This window comes from Arvicanthis niloticus, chromosome 8 (genome assembly GCF_011762505.2).
Source record: "Arvicanthis niloticus isolate mArvNil1 chromosome 8, mArvNil1.pat.X, whole genome shotgun sequence".
In the NCBI taxonomy this organism is placed as follows: domain Eukaryota; kingdom Metazoa; phylum Chordata; class Mammalia; order Rodentia; family Muridae; genus Arvicanthis; species Arvicanthis niloticus.
In genome coordinates, this window is record NC_047665.1 from 52,684,005 (window position 1) to 52,707,226 (window position 23,222).

Below are 23,222 nucleotides of genomic sequence, written 5' to 3' on the forward strand. Positions count from 1 at the left end.
CTGGTATTCAACCTGCTTTGAATTTTCAGACTCTGAATTAGGTAAATACTAGGTTTTTGTGGCTATTTATAACTAGTAGGGACAGTGAGGCTTAAAGAAATACCTTCACTTTAACTAACAAGAAGAGTGGGGCCTAGGACCACAGCTAGCCACTGTGGGCACAGACTTACCAATTAAAAGTACACCTTAATAGGCAAACCCAACTCCTTAAAAATCAAATGTGGCTTATGTAGAAAGTACATTACATTATGTAGAAAATACCTTCTGCTTTTGGAACTGACCTGTGAGAGAAACAACCAGATGTGTTTGCTGCTGCTGCTGCTGCTGCTGCTGCTGCTGCTGCTGCTGCTGCTGCTGCTGCTGCTGCTGCACAAAGTTTCTGGGTGGGCACTGGATGGCTAAGGCAGGTCACAGAGGGAATCTTGGCTCAGGGCCTAACTTTTAATTGCAGAGTCTGGTGATTGTGCCTGATAAGATAAGTATTTCCAATATAGAACCACTCAGGGTGGTCTCTTCTCTCGAGACTCTTCAACGTAGTCCAAAAAGAAAAGAGGCCATGAAGGCAATCACACAGATTCCCAGCATGTGTACCCATAAATAATCAGAAATGTGCCTGTGTTTCTGTGTGTGTGTGTGTGTGTGTGTGTGTGTGTGTGTGTGTGTGTTTCCAAATTTTTCATACACGAGAATAAAAGATTTTTCTATAAGAGAAAAATAATTATAAATATGATTTAATTTTTATTTAAAACTTGATCATGTAAAACTGGAAATGAAAAAGTAAGATGCCATTATCTCCACTGAGGATGCCCTGGATGCTCAGCCTTATCTAAAAGTGGGAGGCAGAGCAAGGGCCTTCAGCAAGGATGCAGCCAAGCCTGAAGTCATCCTTCTGAGACAAATGTTTAGTGTTCTGAGTTTGGTTTCAGTGCACAGCTGCCCTCAGGATACCTTAATTATAAGTGGCTTCTGTCTGGAGAAGATCTTCAAGATCCTTCAAAAATGGAAATTAAAACAAACTCTGAGATCTGAGCTTGTATCTCAGTAGAGAGGGCTGGAGGGTGCTTACTCAGCATGCACAAGGCCCTAGGTTAATTACACAGCATGACCTAAAAGAAAAAAAAACACATGTAAACTTTGGGATGACCCCCTCAATAAAACAAGGACTTAGGAACCTACATAAATCGACTATTAAAATTTTAAATAACAACATTCTGAATAGTCTCTGCTAATGCTGACTCTATCCATATGCTTATGAATGGGTAAGACAGCATTAAATATCAGACTAGTTGTGTGTCATTCATTTGTTACAATAAGTAATATTTCATTCATTATTCACTCATTTTAAAAATAATGCTTTTTTTTTCTTCGAAGTGTTGATACCTCCAAATGCATTCCTGTCAAAAGACATTACTTTGGACTTTAAAGAAAAATTAACACATGTAAGCTTTAAGAAAACTAAATACACATGTCCTCATCACCCAATCCAATTTCTAAATTATACCAAATTCAACATATTTACCAAAAAGAAAAAAAAACTACCAGAAGGCAAAGTCTAATGTTCTCTAAATTCTCAAAGCTGAGCTTCAAGGAAGAACCTGTAAATATCTACTGTATTGCAAAAAGTGAAATTTCTGAAATTGTAGAAGGAGGCAATTCTCTGGAATTGAAGGATGTACAGAAACACAAATCTGAGATGAACTTAATGTCTTCTAATGGGAAGATCTTGGTATCAGTGCCAGGAACAGGGACAACCAGATGAGTCCCTGGGAAAATGACATCAAATCATGTGGACTGTGTACAAAGTGTTCAGTCCAGTATCGAAGACTAAGAAATAAAACTCAGAAACCAGAGCTCAAGCTTAGCCTGAAAACCACTGTGGCAGGTCTGTAAGACAATTCCCCAGGTTAATGATTAGAAGAAGATTCGGCCCACTATGGGAGGTGTCACCTAAGGACAGATGGTCCTGAGGCATATAAGAAAGCAGGTGGAGCAAACCACAGGGAGCAAGCCAATGACCAGTGTTTTTCCAATGACCAATGGTCTTTTCTTCCGTCCTGCCTCCTCTTTCCTGCCATGAGCTCCTGCCCTGACTTCTCTCCATGATGGACTACAACATGTAAACTGTGGTGAACTCTCTCCAGGTTGCTTTTGGCCATGGTGTTTTATTGCTCACTTTCTCAGCCCTCATCCCGTTTTACTTTTTTTTTTTTTTCAGAAATAAAATTGGACTAGTTAATGCCTCCTCTTGATTGGTTAAAGCCAGAAGAGAGGCTGCCAGAATGACAGTATGTTTTCCTCTTCATTCACTTTCTGAGTATGAAGTTTCACAGAGACTTTGAAAATGACACAAAGCCTCAACTGAGTTAAGCTGAAGTTGTGAACCATTCAAGGTTCATAGGCATTGGGGGGGGGGGGGGGAAGGTCTTGATAGTGTGATAGGAGAACCCATCTGCAAATTATAAGCAGAAACAGAAGCAAGCATTCCAGCTCCTCGTGGAGACACACTTGGGAGGAGGCAGAAGAAGTAGATGACATATTTTTAGAAAGGGGTCCCACTGGGAGAGGAAGCTATGCCTGTGTTCAGCAAAGCCTGGATGTTAGTAGTTTCCTTCACCACGTGGCAACACCCAATAAAAGCAGATGGGTTACAGGTACTCTGGCAGCAACTGGAAAACATATACTCTTTAACCTGTAGAGGAGTTACAGCCCAATAAGTCTATAATCAGCTGTATATTGTAATTCGATATACATATCTAACCAGACCAATGGAGTAGCTCACACGCACAGTTCACTACAGGCTATTAGTTGTTGTCTACTTCATGTAACTGACTGTAGGCTATAGGCCGCTGCAAATGCCCAGCATTGTACAAATATAGCACTGTGTATGGCTCACTCAGGAAAAGGTCAACATTTAAAATTAAAAGTCTCAGTGTCCTTGAATGTGTATTGCTTTGGCACTACAGTGAAGTAAAAGCATGTAAACTTTATGATCAAGGGGTCAGTCTGTACGCCAGCTTTATCAGCTTAGATACTACAGACCATTCCTTGTACAGTTTTTTTTTTTCCTATGGAGGGGAGTAATGGTACCTTCCTGATGCTAGCTCATGTCTATTACTCATTAAGGTCGCGGAAGCCATACAAGAAGATATGGAATCAGGACTAAGGGTATCTGTTAATAACAATGGAATAATTTGGAAGGATGGAGGGAGGGAGGGAGAGAGAGACAGACAGACAGAAAGAAAATAGAGACAGAGAAATAGGGACAGAGAGATACAAAGAAACAGAGAGAAACAGAGAAACAGAGAGAGACAGAGAGAGACAGAGAGACAGAGACAGAGAAACAGAGAGAGACAGAGAGACAGAGACAGACAGTGACACAGACACAAAGACACAGAGACAGAGCAGAATGTAGAAGTGATTACGGCCCAAATACATTCTAAACATGTACGAAAATAAATAGTACTAAGAGATGTTATGTAATCTATTTGAAGAAAAAAAAGTTATCAACATTCTTACCCAGCTGTAAATCCTGAAAGCTACAACAACTAGCCTCACAAAACACACCCATGTTGGCATGAGTGTAATATAGCTAGCCACCTTGTGTCTGACTATATTGAAGGCCCACTCCACAGGAGATAATGCATACCTGTCACTGTACATCTTGCAAAGAACACATGGCTGGGACCTTATACATTGCCGTGGAAAGTTGACAAAGAAATAAAAACAAAGAAAGAAAACACCATGAGAAAGTCCAATAATTTTTTTGTACAACTCAAACAGGTTAGTAAAACAACAAAGCTGTGACTTTCTAGTGGCTCATGTTCTATATTCAAAGAAGTATATCCACTAAGATGACAGCTCAATTCTGAACATCTATGCCCCAAATGCAAGGGCATTCACATTCATAAAAGAAACATTACTAAAGTTAAAATCCTACATCAAAGCCTACATGCTACTGTTGGGATACTTTAAGCCCCTGCTCTTTCCAATGAGCAGGTTATCAAGACAGAAACTAAACAAAGAAACTATGAAATTAACCAACATTATGAATCAAATGGATGTAACAGATATCTACAGAAAATTTCACCCAAACATAAAATATATATATATATATAGCTTCCTCTCAACCCCTTATGGAACATTCTCCAAAATTGACTGTATAATTAGCCACAAAGCAAGTCTCAACAGATTGGGAAAAGATCTTAACCAATCCTACATCTGATAGAGGGCTAATATCCAAGATATACAAAGAACTCAAGAAATTATACTCCAGACAACCATATAACCCTATTTAAAAATGGGGTACAGAGCTAAACAAAGAATTCTCAACAGAGGAAACTCAAATGGCTGAGAAGCACCTTAAGAAATGCTCAACATCCTTAGTCATCAGGGAAATGCAAATCAAAACAACCCTGAGATACCACCTCACACCAGTCAGAATGGCTAAGATCAAAAACTCAGGTGATAGTAGATTCTGTCGAGGATGCAGAGAAAGAGGAACACTCCTCCATTGTTGGTGGGATTGCAAGCTGGTACAACCACTCTGGAAATCAGTCTGGCGTTTCCTCTGAAAACTGGACATAGCATTACCTGAGTATCCAGCTATACCACTCTTGGGCATATAACCAGAAGATGCTCCAACATATAATAAGGACATATGTTCCACTATGTTCATAGCAGCCTTATTTATAATAGCCAGAAGCTGGCAAGAACCCAGATGTCTTTCAACAGAGGAATGGATACAGAAAATGTGGTACATCTACACAATGGAGTATTACTCAGCTATTAAAACTAATGAATTCGAGAAATTTTTAGGTAAATGAATGGATCTAGGAATTATCATCCTGAGTGAGTTAACCCAATCACAAAGAACACACAAAGTATTTACTCACTGTTAAGCAGATGTTAGCCCAAAAGCTTGGATTAGCGAAGACTCAACCCGCAGTCCACATGAGGCTCATGAAGAAGGAAGACCAAGAGGGGATGCCTCAGTTCTACTTAGAACGAATAACAAAAATACTCAAGGGAGCAAATATAGAAACAAAACATGGGATAGAAATTGAAGGAGGAGTCATCAGGAGACCATTCCACCTGGGTATTCATCCCATGTATAGTCACTTAAGCTAGACACTGATGTGGATGGCTGGAAGTGCATGCTGTCAAGAATATGATATAGCTGTCTCCTTAGAGGTCTGCCAAACACTAACACATTCAGAGGACGATGCTCACAGCTAACCACTGATATGATCAAGGGTTTCCCAATGGAGAACTTAGAGAGAAGAGTGAAAGAGCAGAAAAGGTTTGTGACCCCAGGAGGAAAGCATCAATACCAACCAACCAGAGCCCCCCAGGGTCTAAATCACCAGCCTGGGAGCACATAGGGAAGGACCCATGACTCCAGCAGTATATGTAGGGGAGGATGGGCTTGTCGGGCATAGGTGGGAGAGGAGTTTCTTGGTGTGTGTGGGGGGGGATGTGAGTTTGGGGAGGGGGCAGTGGGGGGTAGGTGCGGGCACTGCCTCATAGAAGCATGAGGAGGGGGGGATGGGATAGGAGATTTCTGGGTGGTGGGAGGAAGTGGAGTAAGGGGATAAAATCTGAAAGGTAAATATAATACCCAATTTTTTAAAAAAAGAGATAAAAAAGGGGGAAAGAGGGGGGAAAAGAAAAAAGAAAGAAAAAAGAAAAATAGGAGATTTAATAACACAAAGGGAAGGATTTAGAAATTTAGGAGGCAGTTTATGTTCATGGAAACAGCATCATAGAAACTGGAAAATCACACCCTCATAGAAGCACAAGAAGGGGGGTGGAATGAGAGGTTCCTGGGTGGTGGGGGGAATGGGATGAGGGGATAAAATTTGAAATGTAAATATTACAACCAATTTTTAAAAGGGGGGGAAGAAAAGTTGTTAAAACCAACAGCTTTAAAAAATGTCAGCCCTCTAGGGAAAAAAAATTTTTTTTTCTTGATACTAAAACTTGTTCTGAGAATTGTGTATTGCAGAATACACAGCCTTGGTGTAGCTACTCATCAAGCATACTGAGCAGACCTGCCCAAACCTCCAATGTCCTGGAATTGCATCTGGATGCATTGAAGACACAGTGTCAGAGGCTTATCAATTTACTCCTCCTCCCACCCCTCTTCTAATATCTCAATGTCCATTATCAGCTTGAAGAAGTTAAAGAAGAGTCAGCGACCCTATTCCTTGGGCTTGGGGACTAAGGTGGTTAATATTGGTCTGTCTTTCTAGGGAAAAGTAGTGGTTTTGTTGGAACAGGGAGGATTAGCTAGGACTTACTGCATAGCCATACCTATTGGTAGAAATCAGTATAATTAATATCAAGATGAAGTTATAATTTCTTAAATGGTACAAAATTTACTTTGATTTCAAATTTAAGGTTTTCATTGGTATGAGCTTCTTATTGATATAAAAGTGAGATGAATATTGATACTCTCATGGGCATTGTGCCTGTACAACACATTTAGGGATACAAGGCTTAGACCCAGTCATTCTTTAACTTTTAAAATGATTTGGGATGGTTAGCCTATGAGTTACGGGACTATAGCAAATTCATGGTTTTGAGTTTATTGTTAGGATGTTTTCCATATTTTATTTAGAAATAGCTGAGAAGAGTGAACAGACAACAGTCCAGGTTACCTTACATGGATAGTTGGTTTTCAAAACGTCAGAAATCCATAGAATTGACGTTACAAATATTTCTATATTAATGTTCATTTGGATTAGAGACCTGTCTGCTCCTGACAGCTTCCTGTCGTGGATTCTAAGAAGAAATTGAGCATCCTTGGAGTTACTCCAGTTGTGCAGTGACAGCCACTAGGCAAGAATTGCCTCTTTCCATCTACAGACAAATTACTGTCCAGAAAAGGACACACTTGCAGAAGAGTTGACTGATTATATCTGCCTAGACAGAGTAATCAGCCCTTAATAATCCTGCATCACTAAGGTCTGTCAGATGACTCTGGGCCAGAAGGCTGAAGATTTGATGCTCCAACATTTGGTAGTATAGGGGCTTTCCAGGTGTTCAGCGGTCTCTATAAATTGGCTAAGTTTTAGAAGCTATGCTTAGTGCTTCCCATAATTTCAGTTAACTCAGTCATTCTGGATTTCTGACGGGGTTGAAGACCTATAGTTTCATAGCCAATCCTGGCTATTTGCTTTGAGAGAAAAGATCTGAGTGGATGGTTTTCAGCTGACATTCATTCTAAAGCCAAGAAAAAAAGCCAGGTTCAAAACTAAGTGTTTTAGTTAGGAGAGATGACAAAGGTTCTAGTTAGTCAACAAAATGATGGACTGAGTATTAGGACTATCTTGTACCTTAGTGGCACAATTAGGAATAATTATGCTCTAATTGCATCTTAGAAAAGTTTTATTTTTAACAGGAAGGGTGAAGCTAGGTGATGAGAGAGAGAAGGGGGGGGCATGGAGGCAGATGTTCACGTGTCTCCACCAGTCAAAGATAGTTTATATATCTAGGTTGGGTATTGGGTTACACTTCTGATTGAGCATTACCAAACTTATAAAGCCTTTGATTAACATTTTTAAAAAATGTATAAAAGCAAAAAGGAAAGGGGGGCATGGGATAAGGGTTTCTAGGAAGGGTAATTGGGGAAAGGGGATGGCATCTGAAATGTAAATAAAATATAAAAAAAAATTTTTAAAAAGAAACTTGAAGCTTTCCTGATGTAATTAGTAACAATGCTACAACGTCATTTTTTATCACATCTCTTTAACCTTGTACTAGAAGTTTCTTCATAGTATGATAAGAACTAAAAAAAAATAAATGAATGAATTTTTGCAGCTAAAAAAAAAAGCAAGTCTCAACAGACATAAGAAAATCTTGCAAGTGATTTTTATCTGTATGAGAAAAACTTCAGTCTCTAAAAAAGAAATTGAAGAAGATATCAGAAGATGGAAAGATCTTCCATGCTCGTGGATCAGAAGGATTAACAAACTAAAAATGGCCATCTTATGAAATGCAGTCTACAGATTCAATGCAATTCCCATCCAAATTCCAACACAAGTCTTCACAGAACTTGATAGAGGAATTCTCAACTTCCTATGGGGGTGGGGAGAATTTAAGATAGTGAAAATAATCCTGCATAATAAAAGAACATCTGGAGGTATCAGCACCCCTAATTTCAAGCTATACTACAGAGCAATAGTAATAAAAACTGGAAAGTAAGAGAGAAGGGAGATTGGCAGTGGAGAGAAGCACAATCTCTAGGACATGCCTGAGACCTGGGATCGGGAGAGGCCTCATAGGGTTTATGAGGGTGACTCTAGCTGAGACTTTTAACAGTGAGCAATATGGATCCTGAAGGAGCCACTTCCTGTAGCCAGGCAGAACTCCCCAGTGGAGGGATAAAGACAGCAAACCACCCACAAAACCTTTCGCCCACGCAAAATGTGCCCTGCCTACAGGATGTGTAAGGAGAAAGATGGAACAGAGACTGGAGGAATGGCCAACTGGTAACTGCCCCTAATTGGTACCCATTCCACATGCAAAAACCTAATCCCTGATACTATTAATGATGCTCTGCTATACTTGCAGACAGAAGCCTAGCATAACTATCCTCTGAGAGGCTCCACTATGCAGCCAATGGAAAGAGATAGAGACACCCAAACCCAAACATTAAATGGAGCTTGAGAAATCTTAGCAAAGAGTTAGGAGGATTGAGAGAGACTCAACAAAGATAAGGACTCCACAGGAAAACCAACAGAGTCAACTAGCCTGGACCCTTGGGGGCTTCCAGAGACTGAATCACCAACTAAAGAGCGAGCACAGGCTGGACCTAGGCACCCTACACATATGTAGCAGATGAACAGCTTGGTCTTTTTGCAGGTCCCCCAGCAACTGGAACAGAGGCTGTCCATGAGCCTGTTGCCTGCCTGCCTATAGATCCTGTTCCCCCAAATAGACTGCCTTGTCTGTCCTCAGTTGGAAAGGATAAGCACAGGGTTAGTGGGTGGGTGACAAACAGAGGGGACTTTCCCCTTCTCAGAGAAGGGAGAGGTAGAGTGTGGGAGGGCTTGCATGGGAGAAGAGGAAGGGCTGTAGTGAGCTATTTATTTTAAAAATAAATACATTTTTAAAAGTGGGGAGTATTGGCATAAAAAAAACAAACAAGTTGATCAATGAAATCAAATGGAAGACCCCTAAATAAAGCCAAACACCTGACAGACACTTAATTTTTTACAAAGAAGCCAGAACTATTCAATTAAAAAAAAAAAAGAAAGAAAGAAAACATCTTCAGCAAATGTCACTGGTTTAACTGGATGTCTCCATGTAGAAGAATGCAAATATGTAGATCCATATTTATCACCCACACAATACTCAAGTCTAAGTAGATCAACAATCTAAATATAAAACTGGATACACTAAATCTAATAAAAGAGAAAGTGGGGAATTGCTTTGAATGCATTGGTACAGTAAACAACTTCCTGAACAGAACACCAACAGCTCAAGCACTAAGATCAACAATTAATAAATGGAACCTCATGAAACTGAAATTTTTCTGTAAGCAAAAGACACCAGCAACTGGAAAAAAGGGTAGCCTAATGATTAGGAAGAGATTTTCATTAACCCTACATCTGACAGAGGGCTAATACCTAAAATATGTGAAGAATTTAAGAAATCAAACACCAACAAACCAAATAGCCCAATGAAAAAAATGGGGTACAGAGTTTAATAAAGAACTCTCAACAGAGAAATGTCTAATAGCTGAGAAGCACTTAAAGAATTGTTCAACATCCTTAGTCATAAGGGAAAAAAATCAAAATGACTTACAGAATGGCTAAGATCAAAAACTCAAGTAATAGCACATGCTGGTGAGAATGTGGAGCAAGTGGAGCACTCCTCCATTGTTTGTGAGAGTGTTAACTTGTACAAACTCTGTGGAAATCAATCTGGTGGTTTCTTAAAAAATTGGGACTAGTTCTACTCAAGACCAAGCTATACTATTCCTGGGCATATACGACAAAGATGTGCCACAATACCACAAGGACACTTGTTGAACTATCCTCATAGCGGCTTTATTCATAATAGCCAGAAACTCAAATCAACTTAGATATCTCTCAACCAAAGAACAGATAAAGAAAATGTGGTACATTTACACAATGGGATACTACTCAGCTATTATAAATGAAGGCGTCATGAATTTTGCAGGCAAATGGATGGAACTAGAAAATATCATCCTAAATCAGGTAAGCCAGACCCAGAAAGATACACATAGTATATACTCACTTATAAGTAGATATTAGCCATAAAGTACAGGATAAGAATTCTACACTCCACAGACCTAAAGTTACAAGGAGGGACCTAGGGAAGATGATTAGATCTCACATAGAAGAATAAATAAAATAGACATCTGAAGTAGATAGAGGGAAAGCTTAGTGGAAGAAAGGTATGGAGGGAAACAGGGGTGAGGATCAGGAGTGGAAGCAAGAGGAATGCTGGGAGAGAGAAGAGAAATCAGTGCCGGTGAGCATCTCTGGAACGGGGGATGCTTCATGGAGTCTATGGGAGGGACCCTATCTGAGACATCTACCAATGGGGGAATATGGAGCCTAAAGAAGCCATCTCCTGTAGTCAGAGTGGACTTCCAATGGAAGCACAGATACATGAACCCACCCACAAAACATTCAGCCCAAAATTTGTCCTGCCTATAAGAAGTTCAAGGCTAAAAATCCAGGGAATGGCCAACCAATGACTGATCCAACTTGAGACCCACCCCATAAAAGAGAGCCAACCCCTGACACTATTAATGATACTCTGATATGATTTTCAGACAGGAGCCTAGCACAACTGTCATCTGAGAGACTTCATGTGGTAGATGGAGACAGATGCAGAGACCCACAGCCAAACATCAGGTGAAGTTTGGGGAGTCTTGTGGAAGTCTAGAGGGAAAGATTAAGGGATCTGGAGGGAATCAAGGACACCACAGTAAGACCTACAGAGTAAAAACTAATCTGGGTCCATGGGGGCTCACAGAGACTGAACCACCAACCAAAGAGGACACCTGGACTGAATCTCGGCTCCCAATACAGATGTAGCAGAGGTGCAGCTTGTTCTTCATGGGAGTCCCCTCCCAATTGGAGTGGGGGCTGACTTTGCCTCTGTTACCAACCTTTAGATCACTTTACCCTAGCTGGGCTATCTATTCTGGCCTCAGTGAGAGAGGATGCACTTAGTCCTGCTGTGACTTGATGTGCCAGGGAGGGTTGGTACCCATGAGGGACTTCTGTTCTCTGAGGAGAGAGGGGATAATGGTATAATGGGGCAAGAGGGTTGTGAGGGTGGGACTAGGAGGACATACATACATAGTCTCTTGGGCATATATGTCTCTTGGGCATATATATATATATATATATATATATATATATATATATATATATATATATATATATATATGGTTCTTCCTGAAATCTGCTCATACCTTAACTCATGAGAATATATACCTTGATATACCTTGTGCAGCTAGGTGCTTAAGAAGATGCCCTGTTGTAAGAGCTAAATATTTCTAGATATACAGAACACTGATCAGTCATTACACCTGCCCATCTGTCTCTACAAATTGCAAAAGTAAACAGACAGGGGGCAAAGTCCCCAAAGCTGCCAAGACAAGCCATCAGTGAGAGAACTTTGAGTAGCTAGCTCTTCATGTTGAGCTCATCCAGACCATGGAGTTACAGGACCGCCCAGTCTTCGTGACCCCAACTTGCAAGTTGAATTCTGGATAAATCAAAACTTTCAGGCAAAAAGTGTTGGCTCCTTCCTCATGACTTATGAGAGAGTGCAGAGCCTGCAGCCACTGCTTCTGAGGGACAGCTCCCTAAAGCAGCCATGCTGGGCTCTATTTTCAACTGTCTGTCAGGGTAACTAATCATACTCCTGGCTCTCCTCTCCACCTCATTTTCAAGTGCCTTCTTTTTTTCTGTAATTCATAAATCCTCACTTTCATGTGAGGCTTTTCTCTGATACTTTATCAAATGCCTTTTGAAAGGCTCTTCAGAAAATATAACCCATGTCCTGGACTCCTTTCTTTCAGCTCTTTCTTCAGTAATGGAATCAATTTGAGGGGGCCAGGGATTCTCAGATACATGTTGTTTCACTCTGAGGATCTCCAAGCTCATAAAACTGACTCTGTAAGTTTCCTTCATGACAGCTTTTTAGGAAGGAAACGGATAAGTTTTGCATTCTACCTACACTGTAAACCTCAGTTTCTCAAAACTTTGTAAGACTTTCTGTGCTACTAGTAGTTTAGAATCATGCATTGTCCATACAATTAAAGCAGTATCTTAGTTAGGGTTTTATTGCTGTGAACAGACACCATGGCCAAGGCAACTATTAGAAGGACAACATTTAATTGAGGCTGGTTTACAGGTTCAGAGACAGTCCATTATCACCAAGATGAGGAGCATGGCAGTGTCCAGGAAGGCATGGTGCAGGCGAGCTGAGAGTTCTACATCTTCACCTGAAGGCTGCTGGCAGAAGACAGATTTCCAGGCAGCTAGGGTGAGGGTCTCACAGCCCACACAGTGGGCTCACCTACTCCAACAAGGCCACACCTTCTAATAGTGCCACTCCATAGCTAAGCATAAGCAAACCATCACAAGCAGTAAGTCATAAAGAAAAAACTGCAGCCCAGCTTTGTAACTTGAGTTTGCATTTCTAGCCACTACGAGGCTGGGACAGAAGAATCACAAGTTCAAGCTCTACCTGGTCTGGAGAGAATACACAAAGCCAAGTTGGATAACTTAACAAGACCTTTTCTTGAAAGAAAAAAATTAAAGGCTATGGAACTACATCTTTACAGTAGAACTTGGTGAGAAAAGTCCATCAAAGGCCCGAAAGGCCAAAGATATGGAGCTCTATACAGCCCAAAGGAGAGGCCAGTGCCTGGACGATGCATGCTATGTGCTCCTTGCCACAGAGGAGGACTGTACTAGAAGATTCCAGGTACACCTTACCTTAGCATAGAGGTCATGTTTGGAAGATGCAATTTAATCTTTGCTTAAGAGCTAGAACCACATCCGGTGATCTATTCTGCAACGTGCCCCAAATCAGGAATTATTCCTAGAAGATACAGTCTGCTTCATGTCAAAGAGAAAGCACCATGCCTAGAAGGTACTGTGTTCACCTTGCCACCATTTAGGGACTGGGTCTTCAAGATTCCAGGCTCATCTTTGCCACAGAACAGGAGCCATACACCCCATCCCCCAAAATGTAGCCTGCGTGCCTAGAGGAAGGACTAGGCTAGAAGATGCAGTCTATTCCTTGCTGACAAGTGTGACTAGAAAGAATGTTGTTTGAATGGCCTCAGCTCTTATGTCTATTAGTCAGCGTTGTTCTTTGTCACTCAGCATTTTGCAGTCTTGCCCCTCCCTCAAGAACATACACTCACATAAGGGGAATGTACAAGCTCTACAAGCTCTTTGTCCTAATTTTCTTTCTATTATAGTCACTAAGAAAGATGAAAATTATGTCTGTGAACCTCACAGTGAAGAGCCAGCCTGAGTTTCATTTAAATTTCTACACCTTTAAGAATTACACAATCAATGAATGATGGCCAGACACGGCATTTAGGATGCTGAGGTGTGATAACGGCCATTATTTCAAGGGAAAGTTTGGCTACATAATGAGTTCTAGGCCACCCTGGCTTTTACACACAGTTATACACACACACACAGAGAGAGAGAGAGAGAGAGAGAGAGAGAGAGAGAGAGAGAGAGAGAGAGACCTACCTGATAACGATGAAACACAGTGCTATCATTTTTTTAAAGCTAGTTTTAAAAATAGCTTCTTCAGCCTTGTATGAATGGAATGAGAGCATCTGACAAGAGCCCAGTGATTCGGGGGCCAATTTTCTTTAAATACCTCTGCTGTAAGATATTGAACCCTTTTGATATTTGCAAGTTTCGGGACTCTGTCCTATGAAAAAGCTGCATAAATGAAGGATTTCTTACAAAGAAGCTGGGTCTAATATCTCCCTGATCACAGTTCCTCTGCAACTCTCAGTTCCAACTGATTGGGCCTTCTCGGCAAGATCACAGTCCCAACGATGGCTATTCAAAGTGCCTCTGCTTCGAGCTGTCTGCACCGCTGTTATTAAAGCCCCATTGTTAGAGCTTTATAATTTAGCTGTAAAAATCAGTCTGAGCTAAATCTCAAGCTACCAGCTGAGGAGAACTTTTTAAAAAGTCATTTAGACGGCGTTTTTCAGACACTGGGGGATTTGGACCTCTGGGGGCTGGCAATAATAGAAAATAATACTTCATCCCATCCCCATTTTCTGCTTAACCCAGTGGCCAGAAAAGAAAGGTTATATTTTCTAGAAGCATTTTTATTCTATGAAAAATATTTTCCATTTAAACCTCTCACTTTTTCTCTAGACGATAAATTAGTTACTTAGGACATTTAATGTGGATTATCTGGAAATAAGTCAATTCTGCCAGCCTATTGGTTGTGGGTTTTCCTTAGGAAAACAAGCAGAAGCAGCCAGCAATTAAGATCAATACTAATGTTTTCTAAAGGGTGGGCCATGAATCCTGGTCCCCCAAGGTGAGTCCCATTCTCACCTTGAGGATAGATTCTCTCAAATAAAGAGAGTTAACCAAATTCCCAGAAGGTCCCTATGCTCAATTGAGCTGGTATCATGCATATTCTAAGTCAGATTTCAACATCATGGAGAACTTTAGTCAAGTTGAAAACTTCAATTCCATCCAGAAGAATTTTAGCAAAGATCCTTGAGCACATCAAGGACATGTGTCTGAGAAATGTAGCCAAAGCAACTTGTCTGGTAGCTCTTTGCCTTTGCTTGGTTCAGGCATAGACAACCTACATGTCAAGGATATGTAATGTCTCTATCATAATTCTATCACTTCTTAGTTACCAAGAAAAAAGTTTAAATAATAGGGAGAGGATATGTAGATGTTTGATTTTAAAATGAAAAACTTTAAGAATTGATTGATTAACATGTCACTAATTGTGACAAGGGTGATGCAGGAAGCAGAAGGGAATGGCGGCTTGCAGAGGTGACAATCCAGCAGGGCAGAGCAACCTCTGAGGAACTAAGGGGCCAGAAAGGTAATAGTCCTGGGTTCAGGCCAGAGAAGAGAATCTGGCTGGTCTCCAGAGTATTCAACCTCAGCCATGGCGAAGCTGCTGGTCAGATAGGCCAGAGAACCAGAGAGTAAGTTCAGGAGCTACCACCTGCTCCAGACAGCTCCCCAGAGAGTTGTCTCATCTTAGAGCATGAAATAAAGGTGATACTTTCTAATCACCTGCCTCAATTATATTGGCAGAAAACAAATTCTTACTTATTAAGATCAAGATTTATGTACCAAAAAAAAAACCCATAGAAAGAAAGAAAGAAAGAAAGAAAGAAGGAAGGAAGGAAGGAAGGAAGGAAGGAAGGAAAGAAGGAAAGAAGGAAAGAAGGAAAGAAGGAAAGAAGGAAAGAAGGAAAGAGAAAGAAAGAAAGAAAGAAAGAAAGAAAGAAAGAAAGAAAGAAAGAAAGAAACCAAAAAAATAGATGCAACCATACACAGACTTATATCAGGGATGGCTGAACACATAAAAAGAAACTAATCAATCCCACAAACCAAGGGAGGCTGAGGTCAAAAGTAAAGAGTGACCAGAAAAGAAATAAACTCAATTCATAGTGTATTTTTCCTGCTTTTTATTTATACTTTCATCTCCACAAGCATCTCAGACTCCATTCATTATATCTGGGATTGGAAGTTACAGCCCTTAGTTATGAGTTCTGTTTATATACCCTGATTGTTTTAAGGTAGCAGGACTTTTCCATTAACATGTAAAACCCTGGCATTTACTTTAGTTTCTCTCAGACCTCTGTCTTCCCCGCCCCCCCCCCAACCCCCATTACAAACAAAGCTCTTACCTGTTAAAGAGTTTTACATACACAATATGACTCAGTTTTCTTCACTGTTACCAAAAGAACCTAGTTCATCTTCTATCCCATGTGGACTCCCATTATTTCCTGCACCCCCTTCTGCCAAGCTCTATTACACTGACCTTGAAATAACCTCAATGGTTAAGCCAGTGGGCATCTCATCCCCATTACTGTCAGTGGAGTTCTATCACCATCAGAACTGATGAGCCAGGAATTCAGCAAAATGTTTCTATATACCACATGTACCACAAGCTCCGCCAATCCCATGTAGTCACAATGTGCTGTTTGGATGCCTGCTTTCCAGTCTAGCCTCAACTCTTCTCTGTGTTGTTCCAGCCACTCCACCCTATGATTCTGTTCCCTTTTCTGTTTATCCTATCTGATCTTCACATAAGATCATGCTCATATAAGTAACCATAATTAAATTTAGCTAATCAAAAGTCAAAATCAAGACATCAAAGTAGAATGGGGGGGTGTCTTAGTTAAGATTTTGCTGCTATGAACAGACATTATTACCAAGGCAAGTCTTACAAGAACAACATTTCATTGTGGCTGGCTTATAGGTTCAGAGATTCAGTCCATTATCATCAAGGCAGAAACATGGCAGCATCCAGCCAGGCATGGTACAGGAGAAGCTGAGAGTTCTAAATCTTCATCTGATGGCTGATTGCAAAATAATGGCTTCCAGGCAGCAAGGATGAGAGTCTTAAAGCCCACACAGACAGTGACACGTCTATTCCAATAAGGCCACACCTCCAAATAGTGCCATTCTCTGGTTCAAGTATATTCAAACCATGACAGGGGGCTTGTTGGAGAAAAGAAGGGTTTTAGTGAGAAGAAAGGTGATGTAGGAGAGTTAAGGGAGCAAAAATGCCACAAATTGGTTATATGCCTGTATGAAATTATCAAAGAATAAAAACAAGGTAACAACTCATTTGAGTGTTCCTTCTTTCTACACTTGCTGTTCGCTCATTTCCCTTTCCCAGTCTCGTGTTAGTCAGTCCTTCCAGACTAGCTTCTATCCCCCTTCCTTCTCCAAGATCTCTCACTACATTTTGTTTTTCCCTAAGCCCAGCCATGCTCTCGTTTTTTCCTGTATCCTGCTGTACTGTCTTGCTCTTCTCCTCCTCCACCCCTGTCAGCATGAGTATTTTATAGGATGACGGGAGAATCCTAATCTAAGACTTCCCCGAGGGTACCCCTTTGGGATGCCTGTTTGTAACCAACCTGTGCTGACAAGACATTTCCAATTCAGCTCCTTGTTCAATAAAGAAACATGAACCTGGCAACATGCCAGAGGCTTGATACCCTCTTTACACTGCTATAAATTGCCAGTCTTGCTCTTGTTTCTATTCTTGTTCTTAATTTTATTGCCTGTGTTGGAGTTGGAAAAGACCTCTGAGGATAGTCGGATTTTTACTAAACTCCACTGTCCATTCCTATAATGTACTTGGGATGAATGTAGAAAATAATGAGCAAACATTATTCACATGCTCTAAATCGACTCTACTGGTGATAAGGCAACCTTCATGCATACTCATTAAAGAAAGAAAAATGCCTTTGCGATAATTAACAAGTGTAACATTATCCTTGGAGACACCCTTTGGATTATATTCTATAACGACATCACCTCCAGAAAATTCACAAAGCAAATACTATTAAACAAACCACTTTCCTGCATCCAGGAGGGACCTCATATGGACAATAAGGACAGATTTAATGGATCATCAAGATATGGATGATGACTGGTCAGTGATTTGGAATATTCTCTAAAAGTCCAATTTTCATAATATAGATTTCAGAAAATGACTTTTATTGAGACAATTATTTCATCAGGAATCTCTCTGCATCATTTATTCTTAGCAAAATATGTTTTTTTTTCTCTTCTGCCATTCCTGGTATCATGGACAAATTATTTTCAACTTGGTCTGTATACTTTACATTGTGAAAGCAATGACTATGTGTCTTCTTAATTAAACACCAACCCTTTGGAGAGTGATCAACAAAACCAGCTAATTAAAACACAAATTTTAGATCACCTTCTATTACTTTGAAATCCTCTAGGTGATCTAGCTCCTCTGGACACATTTACTTCAAGGTCCTCTGTCATTATGAATAATAATTGATGACACTTTTGTGTAGATAATATCCCATAGAGAGTTTGTGAAGTATTAAAAACATGTCTCCTCTCTGTGTATCATACCTTCCACCCTGTTATAATTCAGAGGAATCTACACCCTAGAGAGAGAAGAAGGCCCTCTCACTAGTTGGAGCCCAAATCTTAAGCTCAATCCCAAACAATAAGAGTTGTATATCAAATAAATTTCTGTCATTTATAAGTTATTTGGCTTAAAGTATTCTAACATCAGAAAATGCTCACTAACCATCAGGTGCCACATGGTTAATGAGCGTGACAGTTTTGGCTGGAGGAGCACCATCAACGTGAATAATGCATCTCTGGCTTTCTAGTGTGCCGATGGCATTTCACTATCTTGTATGCTTGTCTGTTTTGTCTTTTTCTGTACCATATTTATCCGCAAATATAATTTTGGTAAAAATTTCAGGAAAGGAGATTGAGAGCATTGCTAGAGAAGGAAATGGCTCTGATGTCTATTAGGAACCAACTGCCCTGGCCCTGGTCATTCAAGCAGGCAGCCCAGGCATAATGGGACAAGGGGTTCTGGAGGTGGAACCTGACTGCCTTGTTTTCTGGGAAATCTTAGCCATCTCATGATGATTAAGTTGTACCAGGAACTATTTGAAGCAGGAAATGTTTTTGATGCCTGAAGCTTTAGTTGTTAAGAGAATTGAAGATCTTAAGGAAAAGGAATACTGGGCCTAGATCACTAAGGACAGGGATGTCTATAAAAAACAATACAAGGGACAAGATGCAGGAAGAAATAGGTGGCTCTACTGGATTAGTGACCAATGGTGAGAGTCTCCATGAGGGGAGATCTCTAATAACAGAACATTTGATTGAATATATTGGGGGAAAATTGGAAGATATGGGTATAATAAAAAAGATAAAGGATGGACAGAAGAGTTTAGACCCCATAAGGAGGCCATTGGATTAGTGAATTGCCCTTCCTGAAAAGGTTGAAACATACTGATTTGACCCCCCTGGCACTACCTGCCTAAGGAAATTCAGGTAGAAGTTCTAAGACATAGAATTTGGGCTTGTGAAGGAGCCCTGGAGGAAGCTGCAAGAGGAATTAATATTGCATATGGAAAAAAGTTTGAAAAGCACTGTACAAATAGATATTTGGATGAGCTCAATAAACTGGAGGAAGAGATTTTACAAATTTATGATAAGTTAAAAATATTAACATTACTCTGAACTGTTTAACACCTTTCTGTTCTCATGCTAATGCCATAACTGCAAGTTTATGCTCAGTTGACCTGTGATGTGGAGGTTTTTCTGAGCTGTAAGAGTTAATGTATAAATTGCTTTAGCAGACATTGAACTGTGTGTGATTTTGTGTGTGCATTGTTCTCTCTGGTGACATAGTTACATGGGGTTTCTTTTCAGGAAAAATAATGGGCTTGAGAAAAATAATAAAAAGTCTTTTGATTGTGTATTATTGTGTAACAAGTGTGTAACCAATCAAAGACTGAGGTGGGCTCAGAGAGAGAGAAGAGAGAGAGAAAACCTGAAAGAAAGAAAATGAACAAGAGAAAACCTGAAGAAGGAAGGGAGGGGGAGAGAGAAACAGATCTATGACTCATTAAGAATCATTTTATCACTGCATTTTTGTTTTTCTTTTTTTTAGATCAGTATATTTAGTTTTACCCTAGGTCCCTGGGCTATCTAGTTTGTCGTTCTTGGTCACCCAAGCAGTGCTGGGTATAAGTTCCATGTTGTGGAGTTATTGGTTGGTTACTCGCACAAGTTTTGTGTCACCATTACCGTAGTATATCTTTCAATCAGGACACCACTGTAGATCGAATGATTTGTAGCTGGTTTGGTGTCTCCTTCCCTTTTGGCAGAGTACAGAACATCTTCCTGTACCAGAGACCATTCTAGGCACCAGCTCTACATTTTCACATTTAATGAGTTGAGTAGGTGTTCTCTTCAGAGATAGGGCCTTGCGATCAGTTTGCAGAGAGTAACCTTGAGGCTTGGCAACCTGGGTTGTTTGAGGATTTCCATGGGATTTCTTTGGCCAAAACCTCAATTACATACAACTCAATCCAGAGACTGGGAGCTTCATTTGGTGATAAGAGAAAGCCAGTTGAAACTCTGTGATCCCAGTTTTATTTGATAATTTTATGTAGATTGCTTTCATATGTGTATATGAAAATTTTTTTAGGAGGCTTCTACAGTATTAGGTTTCCATACTACCCCTCAAATTGCCCTTACTTTAGCTGTTTATCCCTACATATCCTCTTCATCTTCCCCCTCCCAGCTTGGTCCTCCATTTCTATGCCAACCTCATTCATCCATAATTATCCATTCTATTTCCTTTTCCTTGTAAGAGCTACCTGCCTCCCCAAGTCCCTTACTCTATGCATAGCCTCTGTGGTTTTACAGATTGTAGCTTGGTTATCATTGCCTTACAGTTAATATCCCACATAGAAGCAAATGCACGCTATACTTGCATTTCTGCATCTGGGATACTTCACTCAAAATTTTTTTCTGGTTCCATCTATTTGGTATGGCTATCTCACTGGACTTGTAAAATTTTCTCCCCCACTTATGCACATTCAATTCCCCCCATGGTCCCACTCAACCGTTGTCTGTGTCTAAGAAAAGGTCAAACAACATATTTCCCTTTTAACTTTCGTTAAAGAAACACCCACCCTTTCTCATCTTATCATAGCCCTCATTCTGTGTCTATATTAAATTTTGCATCCCAATTTCGAACTTTATTCAGCACTCGAAGAAAATATTCTTTGCTTTCATGTTGACCTCATTGGTGACTTTTGATTCACATCAGACAGAACAATGCCATCAAAGATACCCTTGTGCTAATCCCTGGCACACAAGAATATGTTTTTCTTGCATGGAAAAGAATTTTGCAGCTGCCATTAAATGACATTGAGTTGGGGAAATGACCTTAGATTTCCACAGTGGCTTGATCACATCTATAATTTAGGAGTTGTCACAGAGGTATTCCTTGGGCTCAGCAAAACCAAGCTAATGAGAATCGAATTGTAAATACCAGGAAGAGCAAAATGGGTATCTAAGAAAATAGCAGTATGAGTGAAGGAGACAGGACACAATGTGATTAGCACAAAAGGAGGTAAATCACAAAGTGATTGAATATGTCACTTACTGGAAATGACACCTGTGGAAAGATGAGCAATAAGGGAAAATGCACTCCAAACTGTGATGTTTTCTTTACTTGATGCCCCTCAAATAACCTAATTTACTTTATAGTGTCCAGAAGAGGTCTATGGAAATTTGAAAGACTCTATGTACGGAACTTACTTGAACCCTAAGGGAGAGAAGCTTTGTATAAATCCTGTGTGTTATTGAAGGTCAGGGAAAGCATAGCCTGTTTGACAAATGAACACTGCACAGTGGGAAAGAGTGTTTTTGTCCCAGCCCTGGTGACAGTGATCTCTGTTCTGCTGATAGGCTGAAAGGGACACAGCACAAGTGACCCTGCACACCAAAGTCATGCATGTTCCCCTAGAAGCCTGGAAAGCTGATCTACCCACTTGAGACCAGACATACTGAAAAGTTCTGCCCCTTGCTCTGTTTTGAATCAATGTCCCTGACTCGTCCCTGGCATCAGCCCCAATTATCATATGTGCTTCTGATTGCCAGCCTCAGCTGCCACATACCACAAAGTCTCGACTGTAGCCTTCGTATCCTGGAGTTCGCTTCTGATCTGGATTCTGTGTGTTTGGTACTCTTGTTTCATATGATAAACTGTCAGTTTCTTCCTGAGTATAGAGCCTAAGAGATGATAAAAATCGGCTAAGAAAACACTTTATCTTTCCTGAACAGATGGGGCGAAGAAAAGCTTTGTCAATTTCCCTGGCATGGTTTAATCAGATGTCTTTGAGTGTGTTGGGGAGAATAAAGTCTGCTTAATAAACATGTCTTGCAAAAAAAAAAAAAAAAAAAAAAAAAAAAAAAAAAAAAAAAAAAAAAAAAAACTCTCTGTAATAGCTCAATATTTGTTTCCTTTTCTTCCCCTCCCTCTGTTTTTTTTTTATCCATGCCTTTGAAAGATACCATTTGAAGCAGGATGGCTGAACTTTCCCTGCGCAGCGTGCACACACAGATGAGAAGAGAAGCCGCTATTGTGAACAGCTCTTCTTTTTGGCCTGTGAGATAAGGCTCTGCAGAAAGCCGCCAAACTGCCCTGAAACTTAAGAAGACATGCAACCAAGAAGCGCCTGGCGCTAGACTTTCAGACATGCTCTTATATTATTTATATTAAGACTCAAAAATGTAAAAAGGATCTCCCTTATATGGGAGGAAATAAGGGGAATAGACACCATGAACAAACAGCATGAAAGAAGACAGATACAGGCTTCTTCTGAGAGAGCTCTGGCAAGTGGAGATTTTAAGCCCAGGAAAAAATGATCATTTGTACAGTTTGCTTTCGTTGTCTCTCAAAAACTGTCACTCCAAATCTTTTTCAAAGGAACATTACTGGAACTGTCTGGAAAGTTATAAGTAGCATGGGCTGAGATTGATTCTCATCAGCCATTCAAAAAAAGAAAAAACTATGTGTCCTTTCAAACCAGGAGCTATCTAAATAGTCACAAGAATATATCCATGCACACTACCATTCATCTGACTTGACTGCCCATGACTGTCATATGCCACAAGAGAGTTTCTAAAGACACTTAGACAAATATTGCTTGGTCCAGTGAGATAGCTCAATGGGTAAAGATGTTGACTACCATCTCTTATAAACTGAGTTCAGTTTGCATGGTGGAGGGAGAGAAGGAACTTAGTAGGACTGCTCCAACCTCCACACATGTGCCATAGAACAGGTACACATTCTCTCTCTCTCTCTCTCTCTCTCTCTCTCTCTCTCTCTCTCTCTCTCACACACACACACACACACACACACACACACACACACACACCACTAAATAAAGAAATGTAATTTAAAAGTCAAACATTTCTTGCAAAGACAATTGTTGTTTTTAACAAAACCTCAATCAATTCAATTTTACCAATGAAGACTCAGGAGCCAGATGCTGAGAAAAAAGCCTGTTAGCCCAAAGAGACTGAGAAAGCACGCAGCTGGTCTTCCTCCTCAGTTGTCCCAAAAAGAAAAGGGAAATTCTCCTTCTCCACACTGTCTCAAAAACCCTC

The 23,222-nt window shown here is 40.3% G+C and overlaps 1 long non-coding RNA gene across 1 annotated transcript; it reads right to left on the reverse strand.

Moving 5' to 3' along the window:
• Positions 1-287: 287 nt before the first annotated feature.
• LOC143443206 (uncharacterized) lies at positions 288-21,834 on the reverse strand. The gene is made up of 3 exons (XR_013111972.1): positions 21,728-21,834; positions 949-1,106; positions 288-467 (listed from the first exon to the last, which is right to left on the reverse strand). It is a non-coding gene; the product is annotated as an uncharacterized LOC143443206 (long non-coding RNA).
• Positions 21,835-23,222: the final 1,388 nt, after the last annotated feature.